The following is a 12,860-nucleotide window of genomic DNA, read 5'->3' as shown; positions in this document are numbered from 1 at the left end:
ACCCCTAGCGCACGGCATCGGGTCCCACGGGAACGTCCGCACGTAGCCCAGGTCGAGCAGGCATGGCTCCAACGTCGCGTTCCTCCGCGGCACCCGCCAGCGAGCTGACGAACAAGAAGAGGGCGACAACGAGCGCAAGATGCCTGAGCATTACTATGTAAGTCGTGCCTCCTTAACAATCACAGGCAGGTGCAGGGAGTCAACTTGGTTTGGTAGGTGGTACGATGGGATCCCCACGAACAGCACCAACAATGGGGGCTTTGCTCTGCCTCCTACCCTCGCTAAGGGGGCTTTGCTCTGCCTCCTACCCTCGCTAAGGATTAGCGCAGAGGAGGCCGAGGGTGTCCCACAGGAAGAACGAGGGTAACACCAGGATGAACACAGCGGGACACAATAAATTCAGGAGTAAATGACCATTAATTCATATTCTCCAAAGTAATATCCTCGAGTATTTATAGGCCATACCGGAGGCTTGGTGAAATTACAATCATAGAGGGCTGAGGGGGTGGCACACCAAGGGCATCCCCCCAACACATTGTATTGCTTGCTCCCGACCCACTTGCCGACAGCCATGGGCGAGAGACAGCCCAACCTTCCTTGATCCAGCGGCGTCTTTGACCAGCGCGGTGGCTTCTTCAAGCCAAAGAGCAGTTCACTGTAGTTGCACTGAAATATGAACCGATGACTAGTACACTGAAATACCAAGATGCCGATCGTGCGCCCATATGACTCGTTCGCTCCGCGCGATCTTTTTTCTTCTTTCTCGAACACACAGGAGAATTATGTGCCATTATATTAAGAAGAATAAAAAGGAGGAAAGAAACCCCATACAACACCACACACTCACTCCTTGGAAAAAAGAAAAAACTAATCGCCTGGAGAACAGTTTACAACGACCCCTGACCTACGAAAACAGTCACTCAGGCAGCAGGCCAGTCAGGTACTCAGGTAAGGTATACCCTTGGCACCTGCAGTCCCCCACAAACCTCAACTCAGCGGAAGCAAGAGTTAAAACTCTAATTAGGGCCGTGTTTGGTTTTTTATAGGCACGTTTCCCGAGAAGAGAATCTCGCATGCATGGAGTACTAAATGAAGTCTATTTGCAAAACCTTTTCAGGGATGTGTGTAATTTTTCGAGACGAATCTAATGACGGTAATTAATCGATGATTTTCTATAGTGATGCTACAGTGCCATCCTCTAATCACGCGGTCAAAGGCCTCATTGGATTCGTCTCGCGATTTACACGGGGGGTTGTGGAGGTGATTTTGTAATTAGACTTCGTTTACTACTCTAAATTTTTGGTCAAAGGTGCTACAGTAATCCATGGTTTCTAACCAAACACGGTAGATTTGGTGAGGCTCCATTGAAGGCACAGCGATCTCATCGTGTGTCAAGTCAAGCTGAAGCAGGGAAGCTAGCCGCGAATCCAAATCTGGACTCTGAATTCTGAACAAACCGAAAAATCAAGAAACGATACATGCACGCTGGATATATCCAACAGAATCACACCTATAAGTTTATCAGACGACCATCATTTATTTTATCACACCTTAAATATCAAATCAGCTGGCCAAACCATCGATGGGAATGGGATGGCCAACAAAACAAGCAGTGGTAACATATTCTGAAATTCTAACCCAACTTAGCCTATCCAGATAAAAAGAAGAACACACGACGCAGTGGTAACATATTCTGAAATACTTTTTGCAAACAAATTAAAGGAAGATGTTGAAATATTACATAGGGGAGCAGATTCAGTGACACACTATGCGTAGCTGATTAGGAAGGCTTTGCAGTGGCCTAGCTAAATCATTCAGATCTTGCTGATCATAAAAGACACTGCCACCAGCCTGCCGTCAATGTGTCTGAACAGGACACAAACAATTGTAAGACCGAAGTGGTCTTAAAATTTTCTCATCCCAACAACACGTTCAACGCGAATCTCTTTTACTCGGCATAGGGCACTTGCTCACGGCAAAGCGACTAACCCTAAGTATGATTTATAAGATCCTCAAGTCAATTCGAAGCAAAACAAATAAATAAAGAACAGTTCATTGTGGTCGCACTGAAAAATTCAACCGAGCAATGCACTGGTATTGCTACCAGCCAAAGAGCAGTTCACTCCAGTAGCACTAAAATATCAACCGACGACCAGTACACTGAAATATCAACATGGCGATCGTGCGCCCATACGACTCGTTCGCTCCACGCCATCTGAACTCTGTAGCCCAAATCTGGACTCTCAAGTCTTAACAAACCGAGACAACAGAAACGATACATGTATGCTGGACATATCCAACAGAATCACACCTATAAGTTTATCACACGACACGACCATCAAAAAGCAAGTTTATGATGGAAAAACCATCGATGGGATGGCCAACAAAACAAGCACACGATGGAGCACAAGAAACATGCAAGTGGCAGGATCCATAGCCGGAGAATCAATGAATTGGAAGCTCACCTAGGCAGCATAAGAAATGATTAAGCAAAACTAACATATGAAATTAGCGTCAGGACAAAGAATGATGGGGAAAAAAAGGTACCTGAGGACAGATCCCCTGAGCGATTTCTTCTTGTAGTAGCATGAGTGGAGTGGCTCGACAAAGAGGGAGGGATGGTGGCTAGCCTCCAACCCGTCCCACTTGAGCGCATCCCAGACATCCTTCTCGATCTCGACCGTCGGCTTCTCCATGTGTATGCCACGCCTTTCCATGGATTGCAGTCGGCGTAGGCCCCAGCATCCCCTGATCTTGATGGTCATGAGCGCGGGCGCCAGCATCAACATCTGGGCCTCACATATCTGCCGCAACATTGGGAGGTTATGCAGGTGGATGGTCGTCAGATTGGGGATTGTTACGCGTGCCTCTGGGTGCTCTTCGTCCAGCACGAATACATGCCTCAGATCCATGCAGTTGATGATGTGGAGTGTCTGCAATCTGGGGAGGGCGGAAGCCCACACTGGAAGCACGAACCAGAGTCTGGAGCAGGCACGCAGGTTCAGGTGCTGCAGTTCCCCAAAGGAGCTGTAATGGTGATAGGAAAGACGGTATGTTCCTGGAAAGACGTCAGGAGATCCGATGCCCAAATAGTCTCCATAGCCTCGAAGCCATATGTTCCTGGAAAGACGGTATCCAACTTGGGGCACCTCCCACATGGCATTGCCTAAGGTAATCCCATTCATTCATGGGCATGTTTGCACTGGTTGAGATGTCATGCAGGTGCAGGGAGTCAGCACACCTTGAAACAGCGAGGTCAATGGTGAACAGTGGATCGCCGTGCCTCCCGAGCCGGGCACCCTCATCTTTATTGGCGGCGACCAGTTAATGAACTCGAGACAACCAAACTACACTACCATCTTCATATGTTGGTCTCTCTAACTACGTACTCACGCCGCAGCTTGTCACAAACGGGAGGGTGCCAGCGTGCGTGCACCACGTGAGAGCACCGAGCGGCCGCGAGCGCTTCTCGGTGCTGCTCAGCCGGCGTCGCAAGGGCGACCCCATGCTGCGCGCCATGGACGAGCACGAGGACCACCCCTTGATGTACAACCCCTGCAGGCACGAGGAGTATAGGGCGCTCCGCTTCTCCGAGGAAGGGCGCAAACTGCGAGAGCACAATCCACTGAAGGCTTTCCGCGGTGTGGAGAAAGATGGGTCCAAGGAATGAACACTCCCTCAAACCGTCCGTTTGAACCAACTAGCCGTAAGACCCCTGACCGGGCTAGAAGAACTCAAACCCCAAGTTAAAGAGCTCCACTTCTTGATAAAACAAATAGCTATGAGTTAGGTTACAGGGGGTCCTCGCTGGGGTAGCCTATGAGCACTTTGAGTATTATCAATCAACCAATGTTGCATCTCTCTTGATAGTACAATATACATATACTCAAGATTAAATATAAATCACTATTCAACCACTTGAGCTCTGAAACACTTCAGCTTTGCCATACTTTGACTTTAGCAAACTTGGAATTTCAACATTGCACATCTTCTCTTAAGAAAATCCATACTTGAGCTAGTGACTTAGATTTCCCATCACATTTGCAAATCTGTCCATGGAACCTTAATTCACTTCAAAAAGTAGTTGATGCATTACATTGCTTCTCCCAAAAGGGTTTAGATATGATACTTCGAAAACCCCTACAGATACTAGCCACTTCACCCTAGCAATTAGCACATGATAAGCCATCAGTTGACCAAAGTTTTTTTAGTAGCTCATACTAGTCATCTCGGTTGGTTTTTTCACCACTTACCCTCACCTCAATAAGTTAAGCCTTCCACATCAACAATGAATTCCACTTTTCATTCTCATATCTTTATTTCTTTGTCTTGCTTTGAAATCATTAACCTTTTATCCTTTAGACAAGGAACTCTTCATCGTGCCAAGCCATAATTAGAAAACATTATTGATCAATGTATGAACACTTGTTTCTATAGAATGTGCCACATTAGTACATTACAGTTAGGCTTGACTATGAATGTGCCACATTACAGTTAGGCGTGACCTTTACTCTTTTAGATAACGACATACTCCCTCTATACTGAAATGTAGAACATTCTAGGATTTTTACAACAGATTAAAGAGATATAGAAAAGATGACTGTACCCCTCATTAATATACTATTCAGTAATAATTATCTGATTCATTCGGTGGAAGCTAGGCAGTCACACAAAAAACAAAGCAGAAGAATGGTTGGGCTTGCCTCTGCGAGCCGCCGCGGTGACTTCGCCTGCGGGCTGCCACCATGTTGGGCCGCTGCCTACGCCTCCACGCCAAGCACAGCACGCCCCTCCACGCGTTCCGCGTGGCGCTAGCGCCGCCGCCCCGTCAGACCTGGTGGGAGGCAGCGGTGGCACATTTGGGTGGGTTGCGGCCGCCGTGGCAAGGGGTGCTTCAGCCTCCGTGCCGTCCCGCTCCATGCAGTGGGTCTCACTAGCCCTCGCTCGCTCTCCCACAACCACGCCTACGAGGATCACACCAACGAGTATGATGTTGGCTCCGTGCAAACGGCTGCGCGCGGGGCTGGAGCAGGCGCGGAAGCACCAACTCCAGGCGTTGGTGCGGCGTGTGCGCTGCGGCAGAAGGAGGCAGAGCTAGAGGCCACGTGCCGCCGACCTCGAGGAGCGGCTCCGTAGGCGGCCGTCGCAAGCCAGGCCCAGCTTCGGCAGCCCCAGTGTGACTCCCTCGATGACCAGCCCAATGGACTGGGAACGACTGGGGCCGCGATGAGCACTGGCCACGGCCGCAATGCTTGCTCCGTTCGTGGGTACTTATCGTCGTCAGAGGTTGAGTTCTCGCTCCGTGTCCTCCGCCCCATCCGCACCTCTGGCCGGTAGCTGGGCCTGCTCATCTCGCTGGGATGGAGAGGGACGGGTGCAGCAGAACGGGGGGAGGGGGAGGGAAGGAGCTCGATGGAGGGAGGCGCCAAGAATATTGGGGAAGATTGGGATGGAACTCGGGGGAGAGGAAGAGTGGGGAGCGGTGCGACGGGAAAAAAAGGCAACAGAGAAAAAAGACATTGCGAGGTCTGGTGCGTGCTCTGAAGCCAGTAGCCGCATCTGCAGCAGCTAGCCTCCGTTGCCGCTTCCGCATCACCTCCTCGATCTCGTGTCATGGTTCTGCCCTTACCCGCACAGGGCCATGTCATGCCGCTGTTGGAGCTATCCCACTGCCTCGTGGAGCATGGCTTCGAGGTTGCCTTCGTGAATACGGATTACAACCATGCCCGCATCCTCGAGGCCTTGGCAAGAGGAGAGGCGGGAGCGACAGCCCCGCCTACAGGCGGGATCAAGCTGGTCTCCTTCCCGGACAGCATGGGTCCCGACGACGACTGCACAAACATCATCAAGCTGCTGGAAGGCTTGCCAGCGATGATGCTCGGCACCCTCGAGGAGACGATCAGGTCCAGGAAGATCAGGTGGATGGTAGACGAAGTGTCCTTGAGCTTTGTTCGTGATCTGGTCCCCACGGTTGGCGTGAGCGTCGCCCTATTCTCCACTTTCTCGGCAGCCATCTTCACCCTGCGGGTGCACATTCCCAAGATGGTAGAGGATGGCATCATCAGCGAAATAGGTAAGAACAAACCAAAAAATAATACCTGACACCCAAAATTGACACAATTCAAGGGTTGCTAGACAATCTGGACAATTCGGTCAGACTGATCATGTAAACCAGTTAGATCGGTCTGGGTAACATTGTGAAATTGGCAATTGGATTGCACCATTGCATAGATCTTGTTGAGACGATCAAAATGTATATATAGAATGTCTAATTTGGTGTTCAGATGAAGAAGTTATGGCTCTAGAAAGATTTGCACCTCAGTCAGACCAGAGAGACTGGTCCGAAAAGCCCAATCCGAGTTTGGAGTTGTATTTTAACATGGGATTTATAAGGGTTTCAACTTCTAATGGGTACAGACCTCTTCACCCTATAAATATAAAGGGCTATGGCCGATTGAGACACCCAGAGGAACACTCTAGTAGAACAATTCAATTTTAACTTTTAAGTGCCGTGCATCGTCTTTAGTTTAGAAAAATCAAGTTGTGAAGATGGAGAGGACATATGCGAGAGGGAACGAGAAGATCCAGCTGAGCCCGAAGATGCCAGCCATTGGCGCCGCCGAGCTTCCCAGGTTCAGCCTCGGTAGGGTCCCTGAGTCATGCATAGCCATGATACAGAGCGTGATCAAGACCATCCCAACATTGAGGCTCGCCGAGACCATTGTTTGCAACACATTCCAGGAGATCGAGTCCGGGGCGCTGGCCCTCCTACCCATACTAGCTCTTCACATCGGCCCGCTAGAGGCGCCCAGGTGGCCAGGTCCACACCTACCGGTGGCCATTTCGGGGCCCAAGAGGAAACCTGCCTCCCATGGCCCGACGTAGGAACGGAAGAGCTCGGTCGGGAAAACGAAATTGGATACATGAGAAATCGAAATCATAACAATTCGATCGGAAGCATGTCCATAACGGTCGGAAAGTTGTATTTAAAAGCAGGAACATCAATACATGTAACCACTTCAAACATTGAACTCAACACAATAGATTCACCATATTCAGTCGTTGTTCTGCACATGCACGATGCATGATCCTAGCTACCAGTAAGGTAAGGATCAGTACACATGAGTCAGCTTGCAGCAGGCACGCTCGCTCGAGCTTATCATACATTTTCAGTTTCCGGCTGCAGGCTCCTTCCCTCGTGTAGGTAGCAGTAGCAGCAGCACGCAGACGGTGCAGCCAAGTCCAGGAGGGTTTCCAGCCTGCCAATTTACCATGCCATGCCTCGGCTTTCTGGAGGATTCCGTCATAGTTTGCGACCTACCATCAACCTAAATCACCAGCAGTTGGCCCTAGCCTGGGAGGCAGGGACGGTGGCCTATCGACGGCGACAGCCCGTGGCTGAGTGGCCTTGGCCGGCCGGCTACGCAGCTGATGGGCTGAGGGCTACACGAATGGATGTAGGGGGTCGGCGGCGGAGTGGATGGGGAGCACCGGAGCAGGAGCCGCCGCTAGGCGCTGGGTGCCGCCGGAGCGGATAGCGAGGGGCCGAGCAGGGAGCCGGTGGTGGCGGGGTCGGGGGTGATGTGTGCGGTGTGGAGGGAGGCTGGGACCAGTCCACCAGGGAGCTACTCGGGTTAGGTTTTGCGGGGGTTGGCGTGGGTGTGGGCGCCACCTGGGCTGCGGGGATGCGATCGGCATTGGAATGGATGGGTGGAATGGATGGGCTGTTGTAAATCGGGAATACCGACAGAAGCATACCGACTAAAAAATGGGATCCGCTAATTCGGTCGGGAAAATTCTCCAACCAATTTCGATCCCGAATTCGCCGAATTTTCCCGAATTTTTTTCCTGATTTTATTTTTTCCCAAAAACATGGTATTCGATCGGCAAAATAGGGATATGGTATCGGTCGGTACGGGATTTTCCTGTTCCTGCTTTCATCCCTATTCGGGAGCCTCACGGTGTTTGACGCGAAATGGCTCCAAGCCTCCAAGAGCTTGATGACAGGCTGGTGCTCATTGGGTGGCCGTTCCTGTGGGTGGCCCGGCCGAACTTTGCTGCTGGCATCAGCGAGGGATGGCTTGACGAGTTCGGGCGCCGCGCTACCGGCAAGGGGCTCGTTGTCAGCTGTGCTCCCCACCATCTAGTTAACCAAACGGGCCGCACGGCGCGGCATGAGCACGGCCCGCCCTCGGCAGGGAACTATCCAGGCATGGCGATTAGTCGTGCCGTGCCAATTAGCGCCGCTGTGCCAAACTTCAGTCACTAGGAAGACACGGTCAACACTTAGCCGTGCTGTGCCGAGCCTAGGGGCACGGTAGTGGTAGTGCCAGTGCCGGCAGTAGCAGGACAATGCCAAGGACCCTCAATCAACTTAGAATTTCAAGCACTTTCAAACAAGGAAAGCAACAAATATAGATTTAAACTAAGAAATTGAACATCAGACAAAATAAAAAACACTCAAGACCTAACAAAAGATCAATTTTATTAGGAGCTTGTGCAATGGCTGTCTCATTAAAAACCTCTCTAGGTAAAACTCACCCTTGTGAGAAACCCTAGAGGGAAAAAGAGTACGGCCAAGCTCTAATTAAGTTAATTACATCACAGTTCAATACTTAAAGTTCTAGATTCTATAAGTCCTAAATATTACAGATCCATTACATAAATGATAACTGATCAAGGATCAAGGTAAAGTCCTTCAAATGCCTCTTCCATATCCTTGTCTTCCACTTGCTGCTACTGCCTTGCTTCTGCAGCCTCCCAGTCATTGATGCAGGTTAGCATCTCAACCATTTTAGGCTTGAGCTTCCTTCGGCACTCCTTGATGATCCTGCCAGTCATACTAAAAGTGGATTATGAAAATATAGTAGACATAGGAACAGTTAAGATATCTTTAGACATGATTGAGAGAATTGGATATGTGAGTTTGTGTTGATGCCACCTGTTCAAGATGTTGAAGTCATCAGTTAGATGGCTGACAGTGTCATAGTCCAAATAGGACACAAGTTCAGAAGCATTAGAAGTTGATGACCTTATTGCATGCAACAGAGAAGTTGTAGATGTACCTCTAGACATTAAGACTACCAGGCAAGATACCAGCACCCAACCCAGCACCACCATCTTCATCATAAATTTTATCCTAAGCAGATCTTGACTTACCAGATAGGACTGGAGGGTTAGTCCTTCTCAACCTAACAGCACCATATTCTCATCATACTTATTGTACACATCAGGAAGTCAAGCTCTAGTACCAACCAAATAAGCAGCATAATCAGTACTAGTGAGATTACCTAACCTTCTAAGCACCCTAGTAAAACCTTTCATTTTAGCTCTAGGGTCCAAGATGAATGCAAAAGAATGAAGCAAAGGTATGTCCTTCCAGTACTTATTATATTTCTATCATAGGTTGAACCACAGATCTGATGTGCACATCATTAGCATAACTTTTTAGATGTAGAGCAATCTTAACAAGATAATGAATCATAAGTGGAGATGTAGGATAATATAGACCAGACAATGCAACAGTTACATCATAAAACAGCTCAAGAAATGATAGAACCTTTTGTGCCACAACCCAATGCTCATCAGTTAACAACAAGAGCTCACCTTCACACCTAGGATAGTGAGCATGAATGAAAGTAGTGAAAGGGGCCTTATGAGGAAATAGATGCTTAAGCATTAGAAAGGTAGAATTCCACCTAACAACCATGTCCAGCTGAAACTTACTAGGCCTAACACCTGTTGCAATGTAGTAACTTTTGTATGCAAAAATTCTCTGATTAGATGAATTTAAGAATGATAATACAGTTCTAAATATTTCAATCAAAGGCTTAAGAGTAGTGAGGGCCTCCTTAACAATCAGATTGATAATATGACATGCACAACGCTTATGTAAGAATATAGAATATAACTGCATTAGATGATGCATTGTCTGCATTGTATGATGCATACTCTGGTTCATTAATGACCTCAAAACCAAGGTATTTAGACAGGATAGGTCTCAGTTTTTGCATGGCTGTAGCATTAGATGATGCATTGTTTAAAATAATGGCAAACACCTTTTCAGTCAAACCATAATCAGCAAGCACAGATGCAACACGGTCAGCAATGTTTTGTCCATTATGGGACCCATCAATGAGAACTAGACCAAGCACCCTCTTCTCTAGTTGCCAGTAAGAGTTTATGTAGTGAGCAACAACACTAATGTAGTTCTCTTTGGCATTACCAGACCAAATATCAAAGGTTAGGCACACATAATTAACAGAAGTAGTAAAAGTCTCAACAAGCCTAGTCTTGCAATCAGTGAAGTACTTGAGTATGTCTCTAGTGGTGCTTTGCCTAGACACTCTAGCATATTTCGGGTTGTGAGCATTTTTAATATACTCTTCAAAAGCCTCAGATTCACCCATAGAGATAGGAACATCTAATCTAGCAATCAATCGAACTAATGGAGTATGAGCAACAAGAGGACAGTAGTCCCGAGTACGCATACTACCATCAGGATTAAAAGAGATTAGGACTGAGACATGCGAGTCTTTTCACCCTTCTTAACACAAGCATCAATATGACGCGTAAGGTGGCCAGTGCCACCACTAGAGAGAGAGAGAGAGCAGAGTACTCCTTAGAGCAATGCAGGGACCTAGCTCCATACCTGACCGTCTTACCATCGATGGTCTTGAATGACTTCTCGAAGTCATCCCAAATAGGAGAGATAGATGGACGTGAGCGCTTGGCGTTGTTCCCATCTGTAGCTGTAGGAGGTGCAGGTGCATCATCATGGCCGTCGATGGTTATGGGATCATCAGCGCCACGGTCGAACAGGGCATCACGGTCCTCACGCATGTCGTCCTCATCATCTTCTCCGGCCAACCCGCACAACCGCCACTCCTCGTTCATACCCACCTCCACCATCTCGTCGTCTGAGCTGGCCATCATCACTCGCCAGTGACCTGGTTCCTCAATGGCTACAAAGAGCAAGAAGATCTGGGTTAGGGAAATATCATAGAGAAGAGATCCAACAAGGACGACCCAAGATCTAGGGTTAGGGTTAGGGTTAGGGTTTGGCTCTTACCTCTGTAGCTGAAGCACCAGGAACACTGGTGACGTCAATGAAGCACAGATCCAGCCCTTCGGCTCTGGTTCCTCAACGCATCTCATCTACATCTACAGAAAGAGTGCGAAATAGTGAGACTGAGACACACTATGCACACACAGAAATAGAGAGAAAGCATTCCAGAGAGGATCCCTTATGCTAGATCTAGGGCACCATAGTCCAGCGGCATCGACGGAGACGAAGATGACGAGGAGGACGAAGAGGATGCTACATCTTTTGTGCAAGATCAAGATGATGGGTCTAGATGGCCGTGCCGTGTCTGAGTGCCGGCCCCGGGATGCTCAAGGCCATCGGAGCTCGAGAAGACGAAAAGGGAGACCGAGGAGAGGCGAGAGCGAGGGAGAGGCGAGAGCGAGAGAAGAGAGCGGGCGAGCGGCGTGGAGAGGGAGAGAAATGAGTTAGGATTAGGGTGGGGGTTGGTGTCGGCCGGCGCGGCGGTATATATACCCCTTCCCCCCTACGGTCGACAGGGGCGCGGGGGAGGGGCAACAACGGCTCTCGGTGTGCCGCCACCGTGCCGCAACTGGGCCACCCTCATTCCGGCCCATTAAGCAGGCCGTGCCCGTGCTCAGGTCGTGTGCCGCGAATGCGGCCCAAGCACGGCACCGAGCCTGGCATGGGCCCGGCACTAGCTTGAACGGTCATGGGCCAGACCATTTTCGGGCCATGCTTTTTCGGTCCATGCTAGTGCTGGCCCGTCGGGCCTGGCCCATCTGGCGAACTATACCCTAGCAGCACGTGCTCTGGCACCTCTCGGTGGCGTGCTTCCTGTCACAGGCGGAACTTAACCATGGAAAGGGTGCGGCACGACGTTCCATTCCTGTGGTGGCCCTACTTCGCCGACCAGTTATTGAAAAGCTACATCTGCGACCTATGGGGACCATGCCACTGTGGGGAACCGGCTTGAGGATCTGCGCCGACGAGCGGGGGGTTGTCACAACGGAGGAGATCAGGGGCAAGGTGGCGCGGCTGCTCGGGGACAAGGAGATCAAGGCGAGGTCCTATCATTGAAGGGCGCGGCGTGCGTGAGCATCGCGGAGGGAGGCTCCTTGCATCATGATCTGCTCAAGCTTGTGAACCTGCTAAGAGAAGATTGATTAGTCTTTACTAGCATGTTATTAGAAATTCTATAGACCCTCATAGTTCAGTTGATTAGATTTGCATTTGTTGCAGAACCGTAAGGAAATCAAAGCATGCAGATTGCTAGCATGTATTAAACATCATCTTTTGATATAAGCCGGCAATGACCAGGTTTTTCCAATGTCTCGTCGGATTTTTTAGGCAACGGCAGAGGATTTTTCCACATTTGGAATTGTGTCACTAGAGAGCAAGCGCAATGCAACATATAATAGAGGACCATGCTCTGAATACCATATATGCATCTCTCAATCAGCTAAGTACCCTGAGAAATTCCAGACAAAAACCAGCTGCCAGCAAGAGCAGTCCTGTAGGAGCCTAAAATGGCACATCCAATTTGGAGTGATCCTGACAGGAATTGATTGCCACGAAGCAGCACATGTTCTTCCTTTCGCAGTGAATGGGTAAACCTGCCGCCACCGCGCTTCGGTGAGCTAGTCAGGAGGAGGGGTGGCAGCTACTCCCTCAAATTCTACTCTGTTACAAATTATTGATCGTTTGATTTTTTTAACTTAAATTTGACCACTCGTCTTATTCAAAAAATTTGGCAAAATATCATTTCTTTTATTATGGGTTGCTTTATCAATACAAGTTCTTCAAAAATTACTTA

General features: G+C 49.1%; 1 pseudogene; it reads left to right on the top strand.

The window, feature by feature from the left end:
• The first annotated feature begins 5,226 nt into the window (after positions 1-5,226).
• LOC120702138 lies at positions 5,227-12,210 on the top strand (annotated as a pseudogene).
• Positions 12,211-12,860: the final 650 nt, after the last annotated feature.

This window comes from Panicum virgatum, chromosome 4K (genome assembly GCF_016808335.1).
Source record: "Panicum virgatum strain AP13 chromosome 4K, P.virgatum_v5, whole genome shotgun sequence".
Lineage (NCBI taxonomy): Eukaryota > Viridiplantae > Streptophyta > Magnoliopsida > Poales > Poaceae > Panicum > Panicum virgatum.
The sequence above is the reverse complement of the archived record's forward strand: the minus strand, read 5'-3'. Positions and strand labels throughout refer to the sequence as shown.